Raw genomic sequence first — 6,000 nt, 5'->3', positions numbered from 1 at the left:
TTGTCTCATGAGCTTGCGTTTCCGGTCTGTCGCATTTGCATGTGTATGAATGGAGGTCTATGGGGTGAAAAGTGCAGTGTAACTGCAACTTTAGAGATTTTAAAATGGCACAATCCAAAACAATTTGTGTCTTAATAAAACTAATTACACCAATACATTAAATAATGCTTCCTCATTTATTCCCAAAGTTGTTAAGAGTTTGTAAAGTCACAATCAGAACAATTCATGTCTTAATAAAACCAACTTCGAAAATATCTTAAAGGCAACCTATTATGCAAAAGTCCAACACATGCTCATTCTGAAAGCGTAGCTGTATATACATTTCTGGAGATCACGAATTATGTAGCCAGAGGTACATATGGCTGCACTTCATCTTTAAAACGAATGCTACAAGGCGGTATGACGCTGTTCCTTCTCTTATTTACCAGCTGACTGCTTACCTCCGTTTGGACGGCTTTTCTGCTCTTACCAGTTTGTCCAGTGGCTCGCAGCGTATGTCGGCGAACTTCAGACGCAGAGAGGAGATGATCACGAAGAAGGGTTTTAAGTCTGGTAAAAAAAAGTAGGCAAGACAAATACAAAAGCCAAAATATAAACAAGTAAATAAGAGGGTGAGAATGTGATAATATCTGAAAACGTGGTTGAAATCAAGCGAGGGCTTTTCTTTTTCTGGATTGCTTTTGAAAACACTATTAGTTGGGTTTAGGAAAGGAGAAGGGTGGGTCAGTTGATCGGTCAGTCAGTCAGTCAGTCAGGCAACAGCTGCCTCTGGTGGATTAACACGAGATCAGCAGGCGTGAATGGCACTCCTGAGAAAAATTTGAGATCTAAAAAAAGTGTACACAGCGGCCTCTGGTGGATCCAAAAACTGCAAAAACAAAAACGTAGCTCCTGGGACAATTTGGCGTGCCCCAGAAATATATACAGGGGTTTTCAGAATGAGCCTGGGTTGCAAAAATCACTTTCATAAGTGGTTTAAACACAGTTATGTGCATCAGTCTGTGAATATAACCAGCTTCTGATAGTAAAATTATATTAATTACATTTTTTTAGAATCACACTTAATTAAAACAGTCTGCAGAAACACTTTGATTGACATTCTCCCTTTGTGAGAAGCCCTGTCCATTAGTGACGTTCTCTGCCTCATTAGCATAGACAGCCCTGGGTGAGAGGCAGCCATCCACCATTAGAGTTTGATTCTGCCACTATGCTGACAGACAGGCGTTTATAGCTCCGCCCTCTTTTTAAAAGCACAATCTCATTTGAATTTAAAGCGACAGTTTTCAAAATGGCACAATAAGGATCAAAACCTAAAAGTGGCAGTTTCAAAGAGTCATAAAACATTATTTGTGTTATTTTTAGCTGAAACATCACATACATACTATTAGGGACAGCAGAACCTTATTTTAGATCTTGTAGAAATTGGTATAATAATTCCCCCTTTAATAATGCTTCATCGTTCAATCTCAAAGGTGTTCGATAAAGTTGTAAAGTTGCAATTCAGAACAAATACGCATCAAATATAATTACAATAAGTGTGAGACAAGTTTCATTTTTTTCGTTCTCAATGGCGTGCAAATTGTTCAAATGAGACTCCAGCGCATCACTTTCCAGCTGTCTGTGACATTAACCTTTGTGGCCCAGATCCTGGAAAATCATTTTAATCGTGTGAGCGGCTGGTGATGTTGCCCCCGAGGTCTCGAAGGCTTGGTGGTTTAAGCTTGAGATTCTCAAGATTCCCCACAGCATAGCAGCGATGCTTTAGAGAGTTTCTGCAGCTTGTTATAGGAGATGCCTGAGATGCTTCTCCCAGTGTATATTTTCATTTACTCTGAGTGCTTGGCACACTCTCTTCATAAACACAAGCCTAGGTACACATAGACAGAATTGTTGTGTTGCACTGCATGTGCTGAAAGAAGCTATTCATTAACATATCTCATTTACATAGCACAGAGGCCATATTTAGGGCCCAGAGGAGCGATGACTGGATTGATGGTGGTTTTTTTGAGAAACCGCAGTGAAAAAAGGCATTTTAAAATCGAATCGGCAAGATTTATAGAATTTAATCAAACTCTTAGACTCTCAAAAGTTTGTTTTTTCTCACGTTCTCTCTCTCAGGTTTGATTTTTATCACTGTTACATATTAAATTATGAAAACAGATTAAAAATCAGCAAAATATTTATTGAGGAATCTGAAATTTGAGGGCTGAAAGTTTAGGTACGCTAATGATTATATAATAGATGAATGCAATATGCTTTAATAATCGACAGATTGATTTATTATAATTCAGAATGATTCTACAGTCATTTTTAAATATCTGAAAAAGCTAAAAATATATTGTGCCTGTGAAACTCATATCAATAATTTCCCTGGGATTCAGTATGATGAAGAGGAAATATGATTTAATATATGAACACTCAAGTCCAAAGACATGCGCTATAGATGAATTGGGCAAAATAAATTGGCCGTAGTCTATGTGTGTGAATGAGAGTGTATGGGTCTTTCCCAGTGATGGGTTGCAGCTGGAAGGGCATCCGCTGCGTAAAGCAAATGCTGGATGAGTTGGCGGTTTATTACGCTGTGATGAGCCCAGAATAATAAAGGGACTAAACTGAAAAGAAAATGAATGTATGAATGAATGATTATGAATGCTCAAATCAATTTATATATAAATCCATTAAAATAAGAGTCTGGTCACAGAACAGATTAACGAATAGAAAGAGAAAAGATAATTAATTTAAATGCAAATGAGTTATTGCACAAAAACAAATTACTTTTAATCCTAAATTAATAATATTTTTATGCTTCTCTTAATTTTTCTTGTTTATTTCAATTTTATTTAATATCTTTCCCCAACATTTTAATTTGGGTGTACAAATTTTTAGACTGTGATCTTGTGTGTGTTTTTTGTTGATTTCATAAGTACTAGAATTTTGTAACCAATTGCATTAATTTGATTTCATTTCAGTTTTGAAAATTAAGCCAATAATGTCAGTGGGATTCAGTCATTTGTTTTATTATTATTATTATTATTTAATTTTTGAATGCTCAAATGAAATGAGGAAAATCTATTGTGGATTTCTTGTGATGGGCTGACACTGAAATTATCTCTATATTTTTTATATTTAAATGAACCGTTTACATAATTTTTTTAAATTATTGCAATGTATTATTCAATTGCATAAATGCAATTTTTAATATACAGTATATGACATTTCAGAACTGGGAATTAATCACTGATTTCAATACGAATCAAGTATTTTTTATAAATATTTCTGAACACTTAAGAGAAAAATATATTACAGATCTGAAAATATGTCAAGAATTATTATTATATACATAGCTGAATAATACATTCTGAATATTTTATAACCATTCTATTATTATATCCCTGTCAAATTAATATTAGAATATTTTCATGTAAAAGATCATGTAACACTGATGACTGGAGTGATGGTGCTGAAAATCTCTGCTTGGATGTTTTACCATAATAAATTACATTTTAAAATATTTTCTTTTCAGCTTAGTCCCTTTATTAATCAGGGGTCGCCATGAACCGCCAACTAATCCAGCATATGTTTAACGCAACGGATGTCCTTTCTGCTGCAACCCAGCTGAGGCTTGAACCAGCGACCTTCTTGCTGTGAGGCGACAGTGCTACCCACTGCGCCACCGTGACACCCATTTTAAAATATGATAAATTAAATTGTTTTTAATTACAATTTTTCACAATATTATAACATTTTAGCCAATTAATCGAACCTTTATGAGCATTCATTTCAAGAATACCACCAAAAACATCTTACTTCCCCAAAAATTTGAATGTAATATATACTCAAACTACACTGTAATAAAAAAAACATTGACTCAACTTAAAATTAAGGCAATAAACTTTAAGACATTTTTGAGTTGACTTTCAACCCTATTACTTCACTTGACTCAATTTAAGTTAAGTAAACAAATGTCTTGAAGTTTGTTGTCTTAAATTTTTAAGTTGAGTCAACTTGTTTTACAGTGTAGTTTACAACATCCTGAATGTACTAAAACACTGAATAATAAGATGAAGCTTTTTTCTTTCTTTCCAGGTGACAGCGGTCATATGCCCTCAATGGTCCCTCAGCATTTGTTTTTTTATTGTACACCTAAATTGTGCATCCTATACTCCCCATGTCTGTCATGCACCTTGTTTCCAAGTATGGCCACTATGAGGGAACTGTCACTGGGGGCCTTTGAGGGAAATTAATGGCGACAGAGAAGGGCAAAAAAGACGGGACAGCTGCCTCTGTCAGCACCGGGGTCAGACTGCAGGCACTGGCCGGCTTTAGGTGCCCCACCGTATGTACCTTACACTTGTTTTTCTGCTAATCTGATTTCGCTGTCATCAGCTGTCCCTCATCTGCCCAAAGGATTCTTCAGCCCGGCCACATCTATAAAACACACAAGCAACACAAAAAGCATGGTTAAGATGAGAAATGTACAATCTGAAGTTATAAGATTAATCCTTCTATTCAGTAAAGATGCATTTAATTGATTAAAATTGACAGTAAACACATTAACGTGTACTGATTTTAGATAATAAAAAAATTTGGAAATAAATTTTTACTATTCAGCCACGAATCATCCACAAAAATCAAGACAACAAATATTTTTATGTTGCTTTAACTTAATCAGAATCAGATTTATTGCCAGGTATGTTCATGTAACGGAGGCCAGCTATGTGTGCTGTGCAGGTAAACCTCACTCCTCTGACCTCTAAAGGTGCTCTAGCGACAGACGCTAGAGGCCATGGTCTTTAGCCTCTTTGTTAGAGCAACCGACTCCCATGCGGAAGGTTGCCAGTTCGATACCAGCTCTGAGCGGGTTGGGTGGTGTAGAACCAATGGGGTTACATTCACCCATATCATACATATCAGAGCTTCTACAGTGCTACAGAATTACAGAGACATGACAGAAAAAAACAGATAATAAGTGAAGCTTACTTATAAACTAATTTCGAGAGGAGCACATGCTTATGACTGATAGCACCTGGTCCACATTAGCTAACACTGATTTACCAATCAGACTCCTTAACCACTATGAATAACCAGAGTATCTTACTTCAGCCATCTTCGTCTTGAAGAATTCCACCCCTACTCCTCCCATTTCCTTGTCAGGGCAGCACGGAGGCCTAGTGGTTAGCACCACGGCCACACAGCAAGAATCTCACCGGCTCGGACACTTCCTGGCCAGGTCAGCATTTCTGTGCGGAGTTTGCATGTTCTCCTCGTGTTTGCATGGGTTTTCACCAGGCTCTCTGGTTTCCTCCCACAGACCAAAAACATGTAACATAAGTAAATTGACAAATCTAAACTGACAGCATAGACACTTCATAGCATTAATCTACTTCCAACATTATCAAGCAGGGGAGTTCTCGGGCCCTCTCCCAGGACAGCATGCCAAACAAGCTCCAAACTTAATCATCAGCTAAGGGCAAACTCTTGAAATATATTTAATAAATAAAAGTAGTGAATGCAAATATACAAACTGACAAGTGTATGTGCAGGTATATTACTATATACAGCGTTATATATCCAGCTGTTATATGCAAATTGGAATGTCAAGTATGTTGTTTAATATGTGTATAAAAGTGGATAGCAAGTAGTGATGTTTGTTTCATAAGTATTATCATCAAAATGTCAAGAGATGGATTGCCTGAGGGAAGAAACTGTTTCTGTGTTGGGCTGTTCTCTTGCACAGTGCTCTGTAAGGTCGAGTAGAATTACAGTTCAAAGAGGCAGTGTGCTTGGTGAGAGGGGTCCAGAGTGATTTTGGCAGCCCTTCTGCTTGCTCTGGATAACTACAGTTCTTGGAGAGTATGGAGGGTTGTACAAGTGATACGCTCAGCAGTCCAAACTATTCCATGTAGTCTTAGGAGGTCGGATTTGGTATAGCTGAGCTAAACCAGACAGTTATTTTGGTTTCAACTAACCTTGTTATACAAAGGTTAACTTAATATTTTA

General features: G+C 36.8%; 2 long non-coding RNA genes across 13 annotated transcripts in view; both read right to left on the bottom strand.

Annotated features, from left to right (window-relative positions):
* The window catches only part of LOC147839443 (uncharacterized), an 837,962-nt gene that overhangs the window by 689,321 nt on the left and 142,641 nt on the right, over positions 1-6,000 (bottom strand). The gene's annotated exons all lie outside the window — the stretch shown is intronic.
* The window catches only part of LOC137488687 (uncharacterized), a 152,167-nt gene that overhangs the window by 58,520 nt on the left and 87,647 nt on the right, over positions 1-6,000 (bottom strand). For 11 of the 12 annotated variants that reach the window (XR_015519074.1, XR_015519068.1, XR_015519067.1 and 8 more), the window contains one exon: positions 4,345-4,428. This is a non-coding gene — a long non-coding RNA (uncharacterized LOC137488687). Of the gene's footprint in view, positions 1-154; positions 1,868-4,344; positions 4,429-6,000 lie in introns of those variants that run through there. The other variant, XR_015519075.1, reaches the window with a different exon arrangement.

The sequence above is a fragment of the Danio rerio genome, chromosome 20, assembly GCF_052040795.2.
Source record: "Danio rerio strain M-AB ecotype USA chromosome 20, GRCz13ab, whole genome shotgun sequence".
Classification (NCBI taxonomy): domain Eukaryota; kingdom Metazoa; phylum Chordata; class Actinopteri; order Cypriniformes; family Danionidae; genus Danio; species Danio rerio.
The sequence above is the reverse complement of the archived record's forward strand: the minus strand, read 5'-3'. Positions and strand labels throughout refer to the sequence as shown.